Here is a 24,389-nt window from a genome sequence, read left to right on the forward strand (position 1 = left end):
TGGTCAATCAAAGCAATTACATTTGTATTGAAAAGAGTGAAAGTACCGTAATAACATCCGGAGAGGCAAGATCCTCGCGTGCGCGTATGGCATAAGTCCTAGCAGGAGCACGAGCCTCGGATCCGATGGTAGCATCTCTAGATCCTCTCGACCGCCAACGACATTGCCCATATTTCTAGGTGGCCTACCTCGGCGATGGTAGCACCCGGGTTTGCACTCGACTTACATTCTGCTCATGCATCCTCGGGCAATCCTTCATAAAGTGGTCGGCCGATCCACACTTATAGCAGGAGCGATCACGAAACCAACAGCTCCCGAATGCCATTTGCCACAATGTGGACACTCCGCCTCTCTCTACGATCATTTCATCCACCGGCGATCGAGGTGACTCGTGTGGTCACAGGGTCGATCGCGTCCTCGTCTAGAAAAGCCCAAACGCCTCTAGACCGGCTCGCATCATCTCAAAATCTCTTCGATGCTTGTTGAAGAGACTTTCCGAGGACCTCTTTCGAATTCTCCAGTTCCCACATCAGCTTTTTGTTTCTCCTTTCTAAGCTCTTGACTTTACAAGCTCGCTCAACAAGTACTACGAACTCTCGATCTCGAGAATGCCAACAAACATCCTTATATCATCATTCAGCCCATCCTCGAAGCGTTTACACATAATAGCTTCGGACGAAATGCATTCTCACAGCGTCGGCTAAGCCTCACAAACTTTCGTCAGTAGTCAGAATGGACATAGAACCTTGCTTAAGATCAAGAAATTCCTCCGCTTTTGGTCGATGAATCTCGATCGATATACTTTTTCCTAACTCGGTTTGAAAGAATTCCCAAGTCACTTGCTCTCTAGGCACCACAGTAGTCGAGTACTCCACCAATAGTAGGCGGACTCGCGTAGCAAGGAGATGGTACACTTTAAGCACTCATCGGTGTACAGGATAGCTCATCAAGCACCGGATAGTGTTATCTAACCAAAATTCAGCTCGCTCGGCATCATCATCATCCGTAGCCTTAAATTCAGTGGCCCCATGTTTTCGAATCCTATCGATTGGGGCTTACTTGACCTTATTTGGTCACCATTGGAGGTATTGTAGGGCGGGGTTGCATTTGTCGGGAATGGAGGTTGTGGAACAGTAGTGTTGGTTCGAATGTATTGATTAAACCATTCGCTCATCACACTATAAAAGGCTTGCCTAGCCTCGTCATTAGGATTGCTGGCCATAGGTTGAGAGTCCGCCGGCTGTCCCTTGCGCGGAGCAGCGCCACACTCTCCACATCATCAGCTATCGCTTCGGTTGGGATCGGGATCCATTGCTATAAACAAACACAAAGTCAAATTGTCAGAAATCACCACACTATCGATTCATCATTTAATGGCATGTATAGCTAGACCCCAAACACATCACGGTAGTCCTAGAATCGACTAAACCGTGGCTCTGATACCAATAAAATTGTAACACCCCAAACCCGAGACCATCGCCGGTGTCGGACCCGAGGGGTTAACAAGCCAAGTTCACATGTTTTTGCCCACCAATTTGACATTTCCAGTCAGGCTGGAAAACTGCGTCACTGTCGCCTTAAAAATCATATCTCGAGTTTCAAAACTCGGAAACTGGTTTCGTAAATTTTCCCTGAATTTAGACTCATATATCCATCCATGGATTTATTTCTAGGATTTTTGGTCGGGCCAATTGGTACAGTTTATTAGTTAAAGTTACCCATGTTACAGGGATCGACTGCTCTGACCTTCGCGCGGTATAACTTGAATATCTCTCTGTACAGGGATTTAATGCTGGTGTCGTTTGTTTCTAATGAAACTAGACTCAAAATGGAATCTGTACATATAATGTATGTCTCCTATTTCCTTTTGGATAATTTATAGTGAATTTTTAAAGTTGCGACAGGGAACCCAGAAACCATTCTGGCCCTGTCTCACAATAGCTTTAATATCTCTTAACCTGTAACTCCTATGACCATTTCGTTTCTTCCATATGAAAATAGACTCATCAAGGTTCATTTACATAGCTTATTCACTATTTAATTCCATTCCTATGAATTTTGGTGATTTTTCACATTCACGCCACTGCAGCTGGCAGCATCTGTTTTAAGGTAGGACTTACCTATTTGGTAGTCTCCATGATTCAACTAGTCTTGCCATACATAGGTTCATATATGATCATTTTAACCATGCCAATGGCTGATCATATGACCAACATTCCCATTTCCAAGCCATAGCCACATCATGACACCAAATATATACATACAACCCACAATTAGTCTAAGTCATGCTTCCCTTTTCGAGCCATTTTCGCATGGCCGTACATACTTACATTACAACATATTTAACAAACAAGGGGTAGTCCTATACATGCCATCTCAAGTTCAACCAAAAATTTATACCAAAATGGAGGCTTGATAGTTTGGATGACTTCGACTTGAACGATCCCAAATCCGATTGCTTCGAGCGAAATCTAGAAAACTGAGAGCCAAAGCAACGGGGTAAGCATTTTTATGCTTAGTAAGTCTCAAGGAATATAATCAACTCTAATTACAGCAATACATTCACATAGCCAAATGCATCATTTCATTAATACACATTCTTACTTCACACTTCATCATTATATAATTTCACAAAGTATCAATCAATTCAATAACTGAAATTCATTAGTCGATTGAGCGAATGTTGCTCAAACATGTCGACTTTCCAATGCACATATAACGTACCTTATCCTTTGGGCCTTTCGAGTATACTAATTGAATTCATTACAGCAACCAACACTCATCTCCAGCCCAAGATTCTTCGGAATATAACCGGACATAATCACGTGCACAAATGCCTTCGGGTCTTAGCCCGGATAGAATAACTCGCACGAATGCCTTCGGGTCTTAGCCCGGATATAGCCACTAGCACAATTGCCTTCGGTCTTAACCCGGATATAATTTCCAGCATAATTGTCTTGGGCTTAGCCCGATATCATTCAATTTCTCATGCACACATACATCAATAATCATTGGACATACATATTTCATTTTCGTTACTAAGGCTCAAACACAATTATAATCATTAGCATATTCGCCGGACTTAGCCCGGTGGAATTCAAATACTCATACACACATAATCAATAATCATACATCCATATTTCATCTCACATAATTCAAGTAAGGTCACTTCTTGAGGACTTACCTCGGATGTTGTCGAACGGCTTTTTGGCTATTCGATCACCTTTTCCTTCCCTTGTCCAATTGTGGCCCTCTTAGCTCTTGAGCTAATTCAAACAAATTCAATTTATTAAAACCTCATTGTGCTTGCTTATGGCGAATATGACAAGGATTTTAAATGGTCATATGGCCACTCTTTAGCTTGAATACACAATGGTCATGCACATTTTATACTACATCAAACAATTCAATACAATTTATTTGAGCATCAAGGAAATGCTAAGGCCTTCAATAGGCTACCCAAGGCCGAATATTCATGTACATGTTGAGGTCAATTTTGCACTTAATACCTCACAAAACAGCATGCAATTTACTAATTAATGCTTTGCACATTGTGGCCCAAAACTTATAATATAGCATCAAGCACTTATAGGTGTGCTAGGTCAATTGTGCTTGCAATTTCACAAGCATTCTTCCACATTTTCTTCTTCAAACCAATATATTCATCACTTAGTTCATAACCAAACATAATGTGCAATCATATATATGCATATATGAGCATGGCGAATTTTCAAGGTGTCCATAGCCATCCAAAACACAAATTTTAACTAACATGCAAAAGCATGAATCATGCTCAAGAATGCATCATGGCGAATATGACAATCATGCTCCTTTTCAACTTCAATCATAATAAAACAAAGAGAAAACTCATAGTCTTACTCAAGAGTAGACAATCCATCTTTGCATGCATCATCATCAAGCTTCACACTTAGCATGCAATGGCTTTATCACTATAACAACTTTGGCCAAATACCATTTCCATGGCATACCAAAGATTTGAGCCATGGCTAACATGCACATCAAGTTAGCAACCAAAACATGCATGAAACTCCCAACACAACCTCATACATACCTTAATCTTGATGTAAACTTAGCCAAATCTCCTTCTAGGTCTCTTCCAACCCAAGCATGAAGCAAAAATCCTCCCCTTTTCCCTTAGTATTTTCGCCAAGAAGATGAGAAAGGATGAACAAATTTTTCTTTTCTTTCCTTAGGACATTCGCCAAGCCTATGGAGAAGAATGAACATTTTTTCTTTTTTTTTTTTCATACTCTTATTTTATCATTTCTAACATCATCCATTAGTAAAACATGTTGGGAACATGTTTTCCCTTGCCCATAATTTGTCATGGCTGGCCATCCACCTTAGGGAATGGGATAATTGACATGCAACTCCATTTATTTCACTTTATGCATTATTAGGCCACTTAAAAATACACCTATCACATTTTCAAGTCCTAGCACATGGGTCCTTTCTTATAAATTAGCACCTAATTAATAAAAATTGAGACACGAAATATTTACGCATACCAATTCCACATACAATAAGCACGGAATATAACACTTAATTATTCTTGTGACTCGGTTTCGTGGTCCCGAAACCACTCTCCGACTAGGGTCACATTAGGGGTGTCACATGACTCATAGGTATTAATTTATTAAATTTTCAACTCACTTGTCAGATTTAGTGATCCCCAACTCGCTCTTTTCGAAACCACTTAAAATTGGGCTGTTACATATGCATACCCTACCTTTGAATAACAAACAACTATCAATCTCAACTTGAAATTCAGAATTAGTACCTGACTCACATTGTACCCGTTTAACCTGTAACTTTTCGTCATTCTTCTGAGCTTCACATATTTGTTGTAGAAATGTCAGTTTAGCTCTCAATTCAGCTATGATTGAACCATCATCAGTCAGTGACAATCGGGTATTTATAGCTCGTAAAGCATATAGAGATTTTCGACTCAAAGCATCAGCTACAACATTAGCCTTACCCGGATGGTAATCAATAATCAAATCATAGTCCTTTATCAGTTCAAGCCCCCTGCGATGTCTCAAATTCAAATCTTTCTACGTCATAAGATATTTCAGACTTTTATGATCAGTATAAATATGACATTTCTCACTGTACAAGTAATGCCGCCATATCTTCAGTGCAAATACAATGGCAGTTAATTCAATATCATGTACTGGGTAATTTCTTTCATGTGGTTTAAGTTATCTTGAAGCATAGGTTATTACTTTACCTTCTTACATCAAGACACAACCTAAACCATTTAATGAGGCATCACTGTAAATAACAAATTTCTTACTCGGTTCAAGCTGCACTAATACAGGTGCTTTGTTAGTAGATCTTTCAATCGGTTGAAACTCTACTAACATTCATCAGTCCACTGAACTTTACATCTTTCTGCAATAATTGAGTCATAGGAGAAGCTATCATAGAGAACCCCTGTACAGATCTCCGATAATAACCAACTAAACCCAAGAAACTTCTAACTTCAGATACATTCTTCGATGGACTCCAATTGACAATAGCTGAGATTTTACTTGGATCTACCACGATGCCTTCAGTGGATACAATATGTTTGAGAAAACTCACTTCTTGAAGCCAAAATTTACATTTACTGAATTTAGCATATAATTGCTTCTCTCGCAGAATTTGTAACACAATTCTCAAATGTTCTACATGTTCTTCTTCATCCCGAGAATAAACCAAAATATCATCAATAAATACTACCACAAATCTGTCTAAGTACGGTCTGAATATCCGGTTCATCAAATCCATAAATACTGCAGGTGCATTAGTTAGCCCAAACGACATAACCAAAAACTCATAATCCCCATACCTGGTTCTGAAGGTTGTCTTTGGCACATCTGACTCCTTTATCCATAGCTGATAATAACCTGATTGGAGATCAATCTTTGAAAACACTGTAGCACCTTTCAACTGATCAAATAAGTCATCAATCCGGGGTAACGGGTACTTATTCTTGATGGTTACTTTATTAAGCTGCCGGTAGTCGATACACAATCTCAAAGACCCGTCTTTCTTTTTCACAAACAAAATTGGAGCACCCCAAGGTGAATGACTCAGTCGAACAAAACCCCTATCAACAAGTTCCTGTAACTGTGTCTTTAAGTCCTTTAATTCTGTAGGAGTCATCTGGTACAGAGCTATGGAAATCAGAGAAGTTCCCGGAATCAAATCTACAGAAAATTCCACTTCTCTTTTTGGTGGCAACCCTGGTAATTCCTTTGGAAACACATCAGAAAATTCACATACCACTGGCACTGCCTGAATCTTCGACTCAGATGTCTTGGTCTCTAGTACAAAAGCCAAGTAAGCATCATACCTTTTTTTGACATACCTCTGTGCTGCCATCATTGAAATCACAATAGATAACCCCTTTGTTTGATTAGATTTAACCTGGAGTAACTCAACATTCTGACATTTTTGTGCAATGTATTCTATCTACAATTTACTATTGCATCATGCTGGGTTAGCCAATCTATGCATAATATCAAGTCAAATTCATCAAATGGTAGTAACATCAAATCAGTCAGGAAATAATAACCTATTACCATCAGTAGACAATTTTTACAAATTTTATTCACCAAAACAGATTGGCCCAAGGGGTTCAAGACTTTAAGCACAAATTCATTAGGTTCAATAGATAAATCTTTAACACATGCAAGCTTTATACATATATATGAATGCTAGAACCAGGATCAATTAATGTAGTAATATCAGTGTCAAGTAAAGAAAATGTACTAGTAATAATATTGAGTGCTAAGGCATCTTCTCTGGCACGAATGGCATATGTCCTAGCAGGTGCTCGTGCCTCAGGCCTGCCTGCAGTATCTTTTGTAGCTCCTCGGCTACCACTGACATTACCAGATGGTCAAGGTGGTCTACCCCTCGAAACTAGATTAATCAGCTTCGATGTCTATTCAGCTTCTTTTTCACCATTTTCTAGATAATCTCTGAGAAAATGATCAAATGAACCGCATCGGTAACAAGCCCCACTTTTTAGCTGGCACTCTTTAAAATTAGCTTTATTACAGTACTGGTATCTCGGCTTAGGGGTACCAACACTGCCAACACTGGTCACTGATGGAGTGGAAGGTCTTGGATTAGTGCATTGAGAACCTTGCTCTTTACCCGAATATCCAGTGGCTGAGGTAGAACGATCCTAGTATTTCTTTAATTTCTTTGAAGTAGAAAACTAAGATTTTCCCATTGGTCTTTTACTAAAAATTCGAGCTTCCTTCTCAGCCTGTTTCTTCTATTTGCTCAATTCTTCTACTTTATAAGCTCTCTCTGCCAATGTAGCAAACTCTCGAATTTCAAGAATTTCGATCAGTAGCTTAATATTTTCATTCAACCCTTCTTCGAATCGTTTGCACATTTTAGTTTCTGACTGTACCCATTCCTGAGCATATTTACTCAATCGAACAAATTCTCTTTCATACTCAGATACTGATCTATAATCCTGTTTTATCTCAAGAAATTCTTTTCTCTTCTAATCGAGGAACCTCTAGTTGATATATTTTTTTCTGAACTCGGTCTAAAAGAATTCCCATGTAATTTCTTCTTTTGGAACAACTGAAGCTTTAGTATTCCACCAATGGTAAGTTGTGTCTTTTAGCAGTGAGACGAAACATTTCAGACATTCTTCTAGTGTGCAAGATAATTCCTCCAAAAACTGAGTGGTATTCTCTAACTAGAATTTATCCCGTTCGGGATCATCATCAAATGCTGCTCGAAATTCTTCAGCCCCATAGTTTTGAATTTTATCTACCGAAGCTTTCCCTTTTCTAACAGATTCAGTACCTGTACCTTGTGGGGTCTCGGGAACCGGTGGAGGAGCAAGAGGGGAAGCTTGAGCTTGTTGCATTACAGGGTTAGTTCTTAAGTATTGACTAATCATTCATTCATCGTTTGAAAGAAGGCTTGTTTTGCCTCCTCACCTTGGCCCTCAAATATGGGCCTTGTAGTACTAGTAACTTCGGCTTCCCTCTGTGCCCGTTCTGGAGTCGGAGCATGACTCCTGGCTTCCTCAGATTGAACTCGGTAGGCAGATATTTACTATAAGAAAAACACATTTAAATGATCAGGAGATATCACACTATTAATAATAATTTAAATGACATGAATAGCTAATCCCGTATTTACTACGTCAGTCCTAGAACTAGCTATATCGTAGCTTTGATACCAACAAATGCAACACCCCCTACTCGTATTCGTTGCTGGAATAAGGTACAAGGTATTACCGGAGCTTACGAATTAATTTTTTTAACTCAATATAACCCTTTTATAGATATCTAACCTTCCCTATAATTTTAAACTGAGACCAATCCACATCAACCAATCCAATTCAACATATTTTCAAGATAAATTCATGCATGTTTATAAGATAACCTCACCACATACCAAAACCAAGATTTGTTAGCCATACCAATGGCTGGCCTTACAATTATTTCACATTAACATTTACTTTATTAGCTTATACATGCCATTGATTTCCAAAATAAAGTTTCTTTATCTGCCGAAATCTTGAGGTTGATAGTGTGATGTGTCTCTGACCGAATTCGACCTCCGAGCTCTTAACACTATAAAACAAGAGAAAATGAAACAGGGTAAGCACTTTGTGCTTAGTAAGCTCATGTAAGAAGAATTATACTTACCTAATATTTTTAATACAATGCAATAAACATTCAAATATCCATTCAATGCATTATTACCCTAACATGCACAAACTAAACATTCAAGTTAGTCCAATAATTTCCATGTATCAATAATATATACCACGATTGATGAGCTCATCAATACCATGATTTCCATTCCCTTGTTATTTTTCCATATTTATCCCATTGAATTTCTCATAACTTTGATGGATTTTCAGAGGTACACGTTTAGTGTACAATTCAGGGTCCATCAATTCATATTCATGTGCGCACATTTCCATTTCAAAGAGCACACTCCCGCGAACATCATCCTTACAGCGAGATTACCAATCCAGGCTAAATCCCCTGTAATGTAAACTCATAGAGTATTGTTGGGATTACCAGTCTAGGCTAAATCCCCTGCAACGACAATTACTCTAATGAGCTTGGATCTGAATTACCAGTCCAGGCTAAAATTTAGACCCTAATTCTGTAACAGCCTAAATTTCAGTGGTGTCGAAAACAGTGATCCAAGATCACTAAATCTGATACATAGGTTTTAAAATTTCATAAATAATACGTATGAGTCAAGTGTGATGAAAAGGGAATTTTTGGATTAGTGGATATTGTGATTTAAAAAGAAATTAATAAGTAAATTGGGTCTAAACCAAGGTATCAAGACCTCAAGTTCATAAAATGAGCCATAAATATTTTTAAAAATATTTATGGAGTGCCATTGAGTTGGTATTAAAATTTCGTTATAAAATTTTAACGTTTGGATAGTCAATTGGTTAAAATGGACTAAATTGAAAAAAAATGCAAAACTAGTTAAATAGTGATTGAAAAGCTTAGGTGACTATTAAGGAGGGTTTTAGAAGGAAATTAGACCCAAAAATTTTTTGGGTTGGACTGCAAGGGGCATGAAATTAGCAGGAAAATTGATGAATTAAGGGCAAAATTGGAATATTGCAAAATTTACTTAATAAAGCTAGGACTAAAGTGGAATTATCTAGATTTCTCTTTATTTTTCTGCATTCTCATCAGAAAAAACACCATAGAAGGGTTTTCTTAAGCTAGTTTTTCATACTTTTACTACAAGTAAGTTTAATTCTTGATTATTTCTAGAAATTTTTGTGTTTTGTGACTTTTACAACTAGGTCCACTTATTGAATTCATTAGTTTTTGATTCTATGAAAGAAATTAAAAGTTTCTATGAATATGTTCTGGAAGTATATGATGATTTAGCATGGAATTAGAGCTTTAAATTGTTTATATGCTGATTTTATTGAAAGAATTGAATAGAAAGTGAATGTTTGGGACCTAATTGTAAAAGAGTTTGAAGCTAGGGTTTTATGTGGAAATTCTAAATTTCAATAGTTGTGAAATAACTTATAATGTCTAGGTAAAGTATTAATTGAGAAAAATTAGCTTAATTTAGAGGTTAATTGAGCAAGGACTGAATTGTATGAATTGTGAAGTTTGGGGCGAAATGGAAACCAACATTTTGCATTAAAACAGTTTTGAATAGTAGCATTAGTCTAAATTTGAAAAATCACCAAAAATTGTATAAATTGAATTAGAGAATGAATAAAATATGAAATTAAATCTTATTTAGTCTAGTTTCTTATAGAAGAAACAGTGAAAGCAACGGAATTGTAAATTATGAGATATAATAAATTATATGAGACAGGGTCAGAATGATTTCGGATTCCCCTATTCTAAATTTGGAAAATCATAAAAAATTGGAGAAAAATAGTTAGGGCCTTAAATTTATATTTTTAAAATCTTTAATGAGTCCATTTTCAAGAGAAACAAATGAGAATATCATCTGAGTCCCGTACAAGGAGATAATTAATTTTTAGTGAAGAAGGGTCGAAACTGTCAGACAGCAGAATAGGGGTGACTTTAAAGAATAAATTGTACTTATTGGCTAAACCAAAAATTCTAAAAATTTTATAGTAAGAAGATATATGAGTCTAGTTTTAGGAAAAATTATCGGATCCTAATTTGGAGTTCTGTGTCTCAAGATAAAAATAATTTAGTGACTATGATATAGATGAATAGCATTGAATATGCATAAGTAAATAGTGAAATTACAAATAATGTTACTTATAAGCAAGTTATAAACATTAAGGATGTGAAATAGAGTGAAGGTGAAATCAATACTGATAAGTGAATGATTTTACAATGATAGATCGAGAACCCGAAGCAAGTCGAGGAAAAGAAAAAGTAGCTGATTAGACCCTAAACTTTCACAAATTTTGCAAATCGACCTGGGTAAGTTCATATGCTTGAACTTTCATAATTATTTGCTAAATGAAGAATGGTTAAATGTATTATTTTATATATATTTGTTATTGAATCATGAATATTGTAATAATATGAAAATCGAAACAAAGTTGAAATTTAGTAGAACGTAAGATTGAGTACTGTTGTTCAGTGAATAGTGACGGATTGACGGATGAAACCATGATTATATCATGGAAAAGTGCAACTGTTCAAGTGTAAGACCATAGCTAAGCTATGGCAATGTGACAAAGTGCTCAAGTGAAAAATTTGAAAGTGCAAGTCCATAGTTGAACTATGGTAAAGTGATAAAGTGTGCCAAACATGGCAAAATGATAAAGTGTGCCAAATATGACAAAGTGAAATGTGACAACGAGTGAACAACGTACTTAAATCCATAAGACGTTCTCTAATTTGACAAGTGTTGGTAAGTGATAGTTGAAGCTAAATGTTGGAATATGATTGGATATTTGATGTTTGAAATTGAGCTCAATGTAATAAATTCATCATGTGAAATTGTGGTTGACAGGTGAACTTAGTAATTGTGTATATTGTATAAGTGTATGAATGTTTGGTAAGTGATAAACTGTAATGTATACATATTTTTATCCCATGCTTAGTGTATTTACGGATGATTTATCCTTAGATTTGGTGAATTTGATGCTCCTAATCCTTTAATTTCATGTTTTATACTTAGGTGAGCATAGGAGAGTAAAAAGAGCGAGAAACGGGCCGAAAACGAAGAAAATAGACCCACGTGGGAAATCAACACGGCCTGGACTTCCTCACACGGGCGTTTCCATTTGGCAGGATCGAAGCACGACTTACATGGGTAGACTACACGCCCATGCCTGCTCAACAGCCTCGACCACGGGCTGGAGTAATCGCACACGGGTGTGTCCCTGCCGAGCCCAAGTATAGTCCTACTCGGAAAAGGCCAATTTTTAGGGTTCTTAGGCATTCAAAAGCCTATTTAAACACCTGAGGAGGCACTTAGAAGGGGGACGCAGAGTAAGAAGCAAGGAATTACTCAAGGAAAGCCGATTGATCCATCTTAGAAGCCGGATTCATCATCAAGACTGAAGATCTTCCTTCAAGTTCCTTCAGGAGTTTTGGGTTTTCTTATGTTTTGTCACATTTATACTTTTGAGATGTTTTCTTTCATAAGTATGAACTAAACCCCCTAAATACCTAAGGGGAATGAAACCTAAGATAGATCTTGTTATTACTTTCTGAATTGTATGATAAATATTTGACTTGTTCTTAATTATGTGTTCTTAATTCTTGTTTTAATATTCCAGGATATTGATTCAAGTTAATGATCTTATTCAGAGGAGGAATAGACCCTGTCTAAGATTAAAATTGTCATAATTAAGCGGAGTTGATTGCGCGCCTAGAGATAGGGTGACAAGATTTTGTCAGATTAGGGTGAAACCTAATAAGGGAATCAATAGATCGAGTTAATGCAATTCTAGGGTGTTAATTAGAAAGAGATTTCAATTATTCAACCTAGGGTTAGACGTTATTAGTCTTAAGAGAGATAATAATATAACTTAGGGATTTTTACGGATCAAGTCAAATGAATAAATTGTTTGATTCAGAGTCAAATAACAAGTGAAGTCTAAGTGGATTTTTTTCTTAGGTATTGTCTTAATCAATTGAATTTTCTCAAAAGTATTTTCCCAATTTTTTTTCTGTGCATTCTTAGTTTAGTAATTAATTTAGATAACCAAACCTATTAATTTTTAGGCTAGATAATAAAAAGGAAGTAAATACTAGTACTCGTGGTTCCTTTGGGTTCGGCAATTCGGTCTTGCTGAACTATACTACTGTTCGATAGGTACACTTGCCTTAATCGTGATAATAAGTTAGTCTCAAGAACGATTCATTCATAAATCTTTAAAACCTGTCGCGAATATCACGTATCAAATTTTTGGCGCTGTTGCCGGGGAACTAAGATATTAAGAACACTCGATTTTTATTACTTTAGCCATTTTACTTTTATTGCAATTCAAATTTTTATTTTAATTTTCTTTTCTAATCTTCATTTATTCTCTTCTGACAGTTTTTTTTTCAGTTTATGACAAGAAGAAACTCGTCAGGACCACTACTTTTTTATGGTGAGTTGACTGTATAGTTTGCAGAAACCGAAAAGAAATAAGGCGAAGCTTATGATACACAGTGGAAGAGCAAGAGGACGATACTTCAACCACAACCGAGGAGATGGCTGAAAACAAAGAAAATCCGCTACCTCCTGCGATTGCTGCTAATCAGAATCTTGTTCCGCGTACTATGTATGATTATGCTAAACCTTCTTTAATAGGAACCAAATCGAGCATAGTTAGGCCTGCTATTACTGCAAATACTTTTGAACTGAAACCTAACACAATTTAAATGGTCCAACAGTTTGTTCAGTTTGATGGTCTACAGGACGAGGATCCCAACGCTCACTTGGCAAATTTCTTAGAGTTTTGCGACACTTTTAAAATCAATGGCATTTCTGGTGACGCCATTTGCCTTCGGTTATTCCCTTTTTCGTTGAGGAATAAGGCTAAACAATGGTTGAACTCATTATCACAAGAGTCAATCATTATTTGGGAACAAATGACCGAAAAGTTTTTATTAAAATATTTTTTGCCGGCTAAAACAGCCAAATTACATAATGATATCTCCTCTTTTGTGCAGATGGATTTAGAAACACTTTACGATGCATGGGAGAGATGCAATGACTTTTTGTGAAGATGCCCTCACTATGGGTTACCACTCTGGCTACAGGTTCAAATGTTTCACAATGGCCTGAATCCTTCGACTCTACAGATGATTGACGCAGCCGCTGGTGGAACTATCAATAATAAGACACCTGAGGATGCTTATGAATTTATAGAAGAGATGTCGCTGAATAATTATCAGTGGTAAGTCATGAGGATAAAACCAACAAAAACAGCCAGTTTTTTTAACGTCGATTCGGTCACCATGCTCTCTAATCAGGTAGAACTTTTGAACAGAAAAATTTATGATTTCCTTGGTTCTTCACAGGTTCACCCAGTAATGCAGTGCGAAGCAAGTGGATGTGGATCAAGCAATTCAGAATACCTACCCTATGGCCACAACATCGAGAACGAGCAGTTAAATTATATGGGTAATAATCCTCGATCTCAAAATAATCCTTATAGTAATACTTACAATGCAAGTTGGAGGAACCACCCAAATTTCTCATGGGGAGTCCAAGGGAATCAGAGACCACCACCTCCAGGCTTCCAACAACCACCCTACCAACAAGAGAAAAAGTCGAACCTTAAGGAGATGCTAACAAAATTCATCTTAGTGTCAGAAACTCATTTTTAGAATACTGAGACAACACTTAAGAATCAACAAGCATCGATCCAAGGTCTCGAAACTCAGATAGGTCAGCTCGCTAAATTGATAACTGAACGACCACAAGGTAGCCTGCCAAGTAACACTGAACCCAACCCAAAAGAGCATATGAAAGAAGTTACACTAAGGAGTGGGAAAGTGTTAGCTGAATCTGAAAAGAAGCCACCACAAAAAGCTGAAGAAAGGAGGTCGAACCCGAAAACAATGACAATCTAATGCCAAAAGAATATAGACCACCAATCCCATACCCAGCAAAGTTGAAGAAAGACCGCATAGATGCACAATTCGGTAAATTTCTTGAACTTTTTAAACAACAGCATATTAACTTACCTTGAAGCTATATCGCAGATGCCTACATATACAAAATTTTTAAAAGAGCTTCTAACAAACAAAAGGAAGTTTAAAGACTTATCTACAGTGGAACTTAATGAAGAGTGCTCAGCCATACTCCAGAATAAACTGCCAACCAAACTGAAAGATCTAGGAAGTTTTACTATTCCCTGCTTAATTATTAGTTTGAATGTTGATAAAGCACTAGCTGATTTAGGCGCCAGCATTAATTTGATGCCATATAAAATGTTTAAACAACTTGGTCTTGGGGAACCTAAACCCACTAGGATGAGTATTCAAGTAGCTGATAGATCTATTAAATATCCTAAGGGAATTATAGAGGACGTACTTGTAAAAGTAGATAAATTTATATTCCCTGTTGATTTCATTGTACTTGACATGGATCAAGATGTTGAGGTTCCTTTAATCTTAGGTCGGCCATTTTTAGTGACTGCTAGGGCTGTAATTGATGTTGGTGATGGTAAATTGGTACTTAGAGTAGGTGATGAAGAGATTGTTTTTAAAATTTATGATGCCATGAGATTTTCTAGAGAACAAGATGACTCATGTTATTTTATCAACTCTATTGATCATGCTACTCAAGATTCTTTTCAAGAATTCATACACAAGGACACGATGGAACTGTGTCTCGCCCAAGGAATGAGGATGGATGATGATTCTGAAATAGGAACCAAACTAAACTCCAATGAAACCTCCCCAAAACTAGCAGAATATGAGGGAATTAAGGTAAAATATGAACTTAAGCAAAAATCCTCTATTGACGAATCTCCCAAACTGGAGCTTAAACAATTGCCAACTCACTTGGAATATGTATTCCTTGGAAATAATTCAACATTACCGGTAATTATTTCATCCAACTTGCAACCTAAGGAGAAAGCATAAAAGGGCCATGGCTTGGAAAATTTCTGACATTAAAGGGATCGGCCCTTCTTTTTGCACCCACAAAATTTTAACGGAAGATGAATATAAACCATGCGTGCAAGCCCAAAGACGACTGAACCCTAACATGAAGGAAGTTGTTAAAGCTAATGTAATTAAACTCCTAGATGCTGGAATTATTTATTCTATTTCTGATAGTGCTTGGGTGAGTCCAATGCAGGTAGTTCCTAAGAAAGGAGGCATGACTATTGTGGCCAATGAGAAGAATGAATTAATCTCAACAAGGACAGTCACAAGTTGGAGATTGTGCATTGATTATAAAAAGCTAAATGATGCCACAAGAAAAGACAACTTTCTCCTTCCATTCATTGACCAAATGTTGGAAAGATTGTCAGGACACATGTACTACTGCTTTTTACACGGACTCTTTGGCTATTTCCAAATCCCAATAGCTCTTGAAGATCAAGAAAAGACGACATTTACATGTCCATACGGTACGTTTGCTTATCGTAGATTACCTTTTGGATTATGTAATGCTCCTGCTACTTTTTAGCGCTGCATGATGACCATTTTTGATGAACTCGTAGAAGACGTCATGGAGGTATTTATGGATGAATTTTTAGTTTTCGGTAACTCTTTCATCTTTGCCTCAAAAATTTAAAATGAGTGTTAATAAGATGTGAGGAAACAAACCTTGTGCTTAACTGGGAAAAATGTCACTTTATGGTTCAAGAAGGTATTGTGTTAGGACATAAAATTTCTAGTAGAGGGATTGAGGTTGATAAATCTAAAATTGAAACAATTGAAAAACTACCTCCCCCTAATTCGGTTAAGGCTATTAGAAGCTTTTTAGGACATGTTGGGTTTTATAGAAGATTTATTAAAGACTTTTCTAAAATAGCTAAGCTTTTGACTAAATCATAGAAAAAGATGTGCCTTTCAATTTCGATCAGGAGTGTTTAGAAGCATTTAATACTTTAAAGGATAAACTGACTAAAGCTCCAATTTTAATTACACCTGATTGGAATTCACCTTTTAAACCAATGTGCGATGCGAGTGATTTTGTAGTAGGTGCAGTTTTGGGACAGCGAAGAGATAAACATTTTCAACCTATCTATTATGCTAGCAGGACTTTGACAGCCACACAAGAAAACTACACCACCACGGAGAAAGAGCTGCTAGCTGTGGTTTTTGCATTCGATAAATTTAGGCCATATTTAATATTGTCTAAAGTTGTTGTTTATACTAACCATTCAGCTCTTCGCCACTTTTTGACTAAAACTGATGCAAAACCTTGACTCATTCGATGGATCTTATTATTACAGGAATTTGACTTGGAGATTAAGGATAAGAAAGGAGCTAAAAATCTTGCGGCTGACCATTTCTCCAGGCCTGAAAACTTAAGTACCAATGAGCCAGATGACATTTAAATAAATGATTCATTCCCTGAAGAATAATTTTTTGCTATATCTGATTCTGAGGTACCTTGGTTTGCAGATATTGCAAATTTTTTAGCCGCTAACATTATCCCAAAAGGGTTGACACATCAGCAAAAGAAGTGATTCTTCACTGATGTGAAAAACTACTTCTGGGAAGACCCTTTTCTTTTTTGTAAATGTGTAGATCAAATCATTAGGAGATGCGTTACAAGGACAGAAGCATTGAAAATCTTGGAACATTGCCACTCAGGACCGACTGGAGGACATTACGATGGAAATAAAACCGCACATAAAGTCCTCGAATCAGGTTTTTATTAGTCCACTCTATTCAAAGACGCCAACAGGTATGTTACTTCTTGTGACAAATGTCAAAGGACAAGTAATATATCCAAACGTGATGAAATGCCTCAGACATATATGCTCTCATGTGAAATATTTGACGTTTGGGGTATCGACTTTATGGGTCCATTTCCTAGTTCATTCGGGAATAAATACATCTTTGTAGTTGTTGATTATATGTCCAAATGGGTTGAAGCCCAAGCTTTACCTACTAATGATGCTAGAGTAGTAGTACGATTCCTGAAGAAACTTTCTCTCGATTTGGTACACCTAGAGCAATTATCAGTGATAAGGGTACTCATTTTTATAACGCCCAATTTGACAAGACCCTTAAGAAATACGGAGTTCATCACAGAACAACTACCCCTTATCACCCTCAAACTAGTGGCCAAGTTGAAGTAACGAACCGAAAGCTTAAACGTATCCTAGAAAAGACAGTAGAATTAAACAAGAAGGATTGGGAGATGACAGTAGATGATGCTTTATAGGCTTACAGAACTACTTTTAAGACTCCCATAGGAACATCACCTTACAGAGTCGTTTATGGGAAAAAATGTCACCTACCGTTTGAGTTGGAACACAAGGCATTCTGGGCTATAAAAATTCTAAACCTTGACCCCAAACTTGTAGGTAAAAATAGGTTGATGTAGTTGAACGAGTTAGATGAGTGGTGAGCCAATGCATATGAAAATTCGCGCCTATATAAGGAAGCGACGAAGCGCCTCCATGTCGCCCGTTTGAAGCAACGAAGGAAATTTGAAGTTGGAGATCTTGTCCTGTTATATAACTCGGGGCTCAAATTGTTTCCTGAAAAGCTTAAATTATGATGGTCAGGTCCTTTCGTAGTTCAAACTATGTTTCCATATGGCACAGTAGAGGGAAGTCCATCACAAGGCACCTTTAAGGTAATTGGACATCGTCTCAAAATGTATAACGGTGAGAATTTCAAAGATGATAAAGAGGAGCTATGGCTCCACGAAGTTACCTAAATATACCCACAAGGTAGAGTCAAGCTTAGACTATAAACAAGCGCTTATCGGGAGGCACCCTAAGCACTAACGGTGTTAACTTCCTTAAATTTTAGTCTTTAACATTTAATTCACTAACTGAGTCATTGAACACAGGATTTCCAAAACCACACGGTCAGGTACATGGGAGTTCCATAGGCCATGCACATACCACGGGATACAACACAGCCGTGCAATACAGTCGTGTGAAAACAGAGCAAAAATGTTTCCCCAACACAAGATCCGATAAAGTTGCCACGACTGTGCGACGTGGCCGTGGGCAATCCTGCCAAAGTAACACGGGTGAGCAACATGATCGTACGCACCGATCGTGGTCGAGCCTGTCAAAATAACACTGGTGTGCGCCTGCATACATGGGTGTGAGAGAAGTGAACGTTGATCGACACAGCCATGCAACATGGCCGTGTACACCAATGCACCCAATTTCAAAAACCACGAAACGCATAGGCTGAAATGAGAGTATACAGGCGTGCCCCATGGCCCTGTGCCCCAATTTCTCTATAAACACCTATTATTTATGCTTCATTATATTTTTGGCTATTCCATTACGAGTAATTATGCTTCATTATATTTCTTAAAGAGTTCCTGATTTTATCACAGTCATAAAGAGCTCCAAAGCTCATCATCAAATAGGAACTAAAAATCCAAGGGCAAAGGACTTATAGATTAATAAATCGCTACCACCACTGGAGTATCCTCCTCCACCCTCATCATTGCTTTGGCCGATTATTCTCCATAACTCCAATTCAAGGAGTTCATTCATCATTCAGGAAGTTTCACTTCTCTCCCTATCTTATGATTATATGTCTATCTTTTTCAATATATCATCTTTGTACATTGAGGGCAATGTACATCTTAAGTGTGGGGGGTTGATAAACCGTAATTTATACATATTTTTACCCCCTGCTTAACACATTTTATGGATGATTTTTCCTTAGAATTGATGAATTCGATGCTCCTAATGCCTTAATTTCATGTTTTATACTTAGGTAAGCATAAGAGAGTGAAAGGAACGAGAAACGGGCCAAAAACAGAGAAAATGGGCCAACGTACGAAATTAACACTGCCTGGACTTCCTCACACGAGCAGACCACACAACCGTGTCAATTTGGAAGAATCGAAGCACGACTTACACGTTTAGAACACACGCCCTTGCCATTCTAACAGGCTTAAGCACAGCCTGAAATAATCGCACACGGGCGTGTCACACGGGCATGTCCCTGCCGAGCCCAAGTTGAGTCCAATTCAAGAAAGGCTAAGTTTGAGGGTTCTTAGGCATTCCAAAGCCTATAAATAAGCCCTAGAGGAGGAGAAAAAGGGGAGGCACAGGGAGGAAGGAAGGAATTACTCGAAGAAAGCCGATTGATCCATCTCAGAAGCCGGATTCACCATCAGGACTGAAGATCTCCCCTCAATTTTCCTTCAGGAGTTTTAGGTTTTCTTTATGTTTTGTATTCATTATTCTTCTGAGATGTTTTCCTTTTTAGTTATGAACTAAATCCCCTAAATACCTAAGGGGAATGAAACCTAAGACAAATCTTGTTATTATTTTCTGAATTGTATGATAAATATTTGACTTGTTCTTAATTATGTGTTCTTAATTCTTGTTTTGGTATTCCAGAATATTGATTCAAGTTAAGCTCTTATTCAGAGGAGGAATAGACCCTGTCTAAGAGTACAATTGTCATAATTAAGCGGAGTTGATTGCGCGCCTAGAGATAGGGTGACAAGATTTTGTCAGATTAGGGTGAAACCTAATAAGGGGATCGATAGATAGAGTTAATGCAACCCTAAGAAGTTAATTAGGAAGAAATTTGAATTATTCAACCTAGGGTTAGACATTGTTAGTCTCGAGAGAGATAATAATATAACTTAGGGATTTCTACGGATCAAGTCAAATGAATAAATCGTCCGATTCGGAGTCAGAATAACAAGTGAAGTCTAGGTGGATTTTTCCTTAGGTATTGTCTTAATTCAATCATTTTCCAAAAGTAATTCCCCAATTCTATTTCCTGTGAGTTCTTAGTTTAGTTAATTAGTTAGTTAAAACAAACCCCATTATTCTTAGGCTAGATAATAAAAAGACAGTCATTACTAGTACTTTTAGTTCCTTTGGGTTCGACAACCCGGTCTTGCTAAAACTATACTACTGTTCGATAGGTACACTTGCCTACATCGTGATAATAGTTAGTTTCAAGAATGATTAATTATAAATTTATAAAACTTATCACACAAAAGTCACGTATCAGGGGTCTATTATATCATCATTATAAATCCCTGAATTTTGTCTTATTCCTACGTGAATCACTCATATCACTATTAGAATGAATTTTAATTAATTTATGATTTTTATTGATATGTCTTGAATTAAAACATAGGTATTTATGCATTGATTGTTTAAACTTTAAGACTTTAGGGAATCAAGCATGATAAGTTGATTTCTGAAGAATTAAAAACTTTTAGGTTGTTTTCCTAAGTTTAGGTATTATCGTGAGTTGAAATTCACAAGTTTAAACATCAAAAAGCCATAATTTTTGTGAAATCTTGAGCCTTTAGAGCATATTTTATTCCTTTCACGCTCACTTTTATTATGAGTGCGTCAGTATTGATTTGTTATTCTAGAACTTGCTTGATTATGCATGTTAAGACCACACCATTTGATTTGATATGTCAAGATGATAAAGGCACTTAGGTTTAACCCACTCACTCCACAAAAGCCTACCTTCATAATTAACCCTTAGTGAACCCCTTTGAGCCTAACAAGCCATTAATTGATTTACCCTCAATATTAACCCATAACCCATTATTGTTGAAATCCCCTAATTTGATCCCTATTTTTGTCGAGATTTGATTTGAACTAATTGCTTAGCTATGTTTTGCTCTTCTATGTATTTGACTTGTTCTTAAAAAAAAAAAGAAAAGAAGTGTACTTCAAGACATATTAGTAGTAATTTGTCATTTTTGAGCTTAAGTGTTAATTCCATATTTTAAGAAGAAGCTCGCTTGTATTCAACTGATGACAAGTCATTTTTCTAGCTAGGTAATTTTTCAATTCAATCTCGATTCTAATCTTTTCTTTCATCTTGTGACCACACCCCCTAACCAAAGCCACGTTACAACCCTCTAAAAGACCTTTTTGATTGATGTATCAACTCAATATATAGTGGTAGAGATTTGATTTTCAAGCAAGCTTATGGCAATAACTTTTCATATTGACTAATGAGTGTTTTGATTGATGCCCTTAAACACCTCGAGTGATTTGAGTGAAGCTTTAGTGAGGATGTTAAACTCTGTGATATTTTGATCAAAGGTAATCACTTAGATGATGGGAGACATCTATGTTTTCGTGATAAAATGCTCAACTTGGAATGTTTGAAACTTTGATGTACTTTTAGTTGAATTTTTAATGTATGAATACTTATGGATTATTTTGAGATATTATTGATATAGATTATAAATTGAAAAGAATTTATTTTGATTGTGAGTTGAGAATTTTGCTTGAGGACAGAATTGCTTAAGTGTGGGGGTATTTGATAAACCGTAATGTATACATATTTTTATCCCATGCTTAGCACATTTACGGATGATTTCTCCTTAGATTTGGTGAATTCGATGCTCCTAATTCTTTAATTTCATGTTTTATACTTAGGTGAGCATAGGAGAGTAAAAAGAGCGAGAAACGGGCCGAAAACGGAGAAAATGGACCCACGTGGGAAATCAATACGGCCTGGTCTTCCTCACACGGGTGTGTCCATTTGGCAGGATCGAAGCACGACTTACACGGGTAGACTACACGCCCATGCCTATTCAACAGCCTTGACCACGGGCTAGAGTAATCGAACACGGGCGTGTTCTCGCTGAGCCCAAGTATAGTCCTACTAGGAAAAGGCCAATTTTTAGGGCTCTTAGGCATTCAAAAGCCTATGTAAACACTTGAGGAGACACTTAGAAGGGGGACACAGAGTAGGAAGTAAGGAATTACTCAAGGAAAGTCGATTGATCCATCTCAGAAGCTAGATTCATCATCAAGACTGAAGATCTCCCTTCAAGTTCCTTCAGGAGTTTTGAGGTTTTCTTATGTTTTATTTCCTTAATTCTTTTGAGATGTTTTCTTTCATAACTATAAATTAAACCCCCTAAATACCTAAGGGGAATGAAACCTAAGATAAATCTTGTTATTATTATATGAATTGTATGATAAATATTTGACTTGCTCCTAATTATGTATTCTTAATTCTTGTTTTAATATTCCAGGATATTGATTCAAGTTAATGCTCTTATTTAGAGGAGGAATAGACCCTATCTAAGAGTAAAAGTTTCATAATTAAGCGAAGCTGATTGCACGCCTAGAGATAAGGTGACAAGATTTTACCGGATTAGCTAATAAGAGAATCCATAGATCGAGTTAATACAATTATAGGGTGTTAATTAGAAAGAGATTTCAATTATTCAACCTAGGGTTAGACGTTATTAGTCTCGAGAGAGATAATACTATAACTTAGGGATTTCTACGGATCAAGTCAAATGAATAAATCGTCTGATTCAGAGTCAAATAACAAGTGAAGTCTAGGTGGACTTTTTCCATAGGTATTGTCTTAATCAATCGAATTTTCCCAAAAGTATTTTCCCAAATTTTCTTTCTGTGCATTCTTGGTTTAGTAATTAGTTTAGATAACCAAACTCTTAATTCTTAGGCTAGATAATAAAAAGGAAGTAAATATTAGTACTCACGGTTACTTTAGGTTCGACAATCCGGTCTTGCTTAACTATACTACTGTTTGATAGGTACACTTGCCTTAATCGTGATAATAAGTTAGTCTCAAGAACGATTCATTCATAAATCTTTAAAATCTGTCGTGAATATCACGTATTAGTAAGATTTATGTTTTATGCCTATGAACTTACTGAGCTTCTATAAGCTTACTTGAGTGTATTCAATGTCTCTTGTAGATTGACGTGAAAATATACAGAGGATCGGATCAATACTGAGGATCACACTATCCAGATTATCTCCGGTAGCTTTTGTAAATTTCCTTTTTAATTTATATGGCATGTATATGGTTTGATGATTATATAAATGCTAAGACTTGTTTAATGAATATGTATTAAAGTAATGAGTGATGAATAAACTAAATGGTATAATTAAAATAGAAGCATGATTTGGTATCAAATTGGTTGTAATGGATTGGCTGGTTTGAAATGGTCTCTGTTTTAAAATTGCAGGGAAGGTTGGATATTTATAAAGAGGTTATATTGAGCTTATAAAAAAAAATTGGGGATTTTGCAAAAAGTTCCCTATGGTTTTGATTTAATTTCGGTTTGGTCCTGAAGTATGTTTTGGGCTTTGGAGGCCCATCTAAAGGACGTTATGACATATTTAGGTAAATGAATAGTTTTTAATTCGTAATAACAAAAAATTAATTCGGTAATGTCCGGTAATGCCTTGTACCCTATTTCGGTGACGAATATAAGTAAGGGGTGTTACATTTAGTTTTATCAGAGCCTGGTTTAGTCATTTCTTAGAACATGTGTGATGTGTAAAGTGTTTAGAAATACATGCCATATAAACCTGTGATAGTTTGATGTGTATGATCCAATCTAATCTTTATTATTTTTATAAATACTCTCCGATTATAAAGACGTCAGATATACCTGAACATACTGAACAAGAAGAACCTATCAGTAGAGTGCAGACTTCTGAATAAGGAACGAGTAGTGATATTCTAATTTCCGTGATGCGAGAACGAGAACTTAAAAATATGATTTATGGGGTTATGAATCAGTGGTATAAAGAGACGATATAAGAAAGAAGTCAGGCTCAACCACCTCCTCCTCCTACCATACTACCTGTGTCACCCCCGGTTGTCCCTCCACCTCCTCTAACAACTGAAGCTATTAAACGTTCTCCGATTGAAAAGATCAGGAAGTTTGGAGCTGAGAAATTTTGAGGGAGATTAGATGATGACCCTGTAAAAACTGAGTATTGACTACAGAGTTTGGTAAGAATTTTTAAACAA

General features: G+C 36.7%; 1 non-coding gene across 1 annotated transcript; it reads right to left on the reverse strand.

Moving 5' to 3' along the window:
- Positions 1-13,614: 13,614 nt before the first annotated feature.
- On the reverse strand, positions 13,615-13,720 carry LOC128282689 (small nucleolar RNA R71). The gene has a single exon (XR_008273043.1). It is a non-coding gene; the product is annotated as a small nucleolar RNA R71 (small nucleolar RNA).
- Between the last annotated feature and the right edge of the window lie 10,669 nt (positions 13,721-24,389).

Source organism: Gossypium arboreum, chromosome 10 (genome assembly GCF_025698485.1).
Source record: "Gossypium arboreum isolate Shixiya-1 chromosome 10, ASM2569848v2, whole genome shotgun sequence".
NCBI classification, from domain to species: domain Eukaryota; kingdom Viridiplantae; phylum Streptophyta; class Magnoliopsida; order Malvales; family Malvaceae; genus Gossypium; species Gossypium arboreum.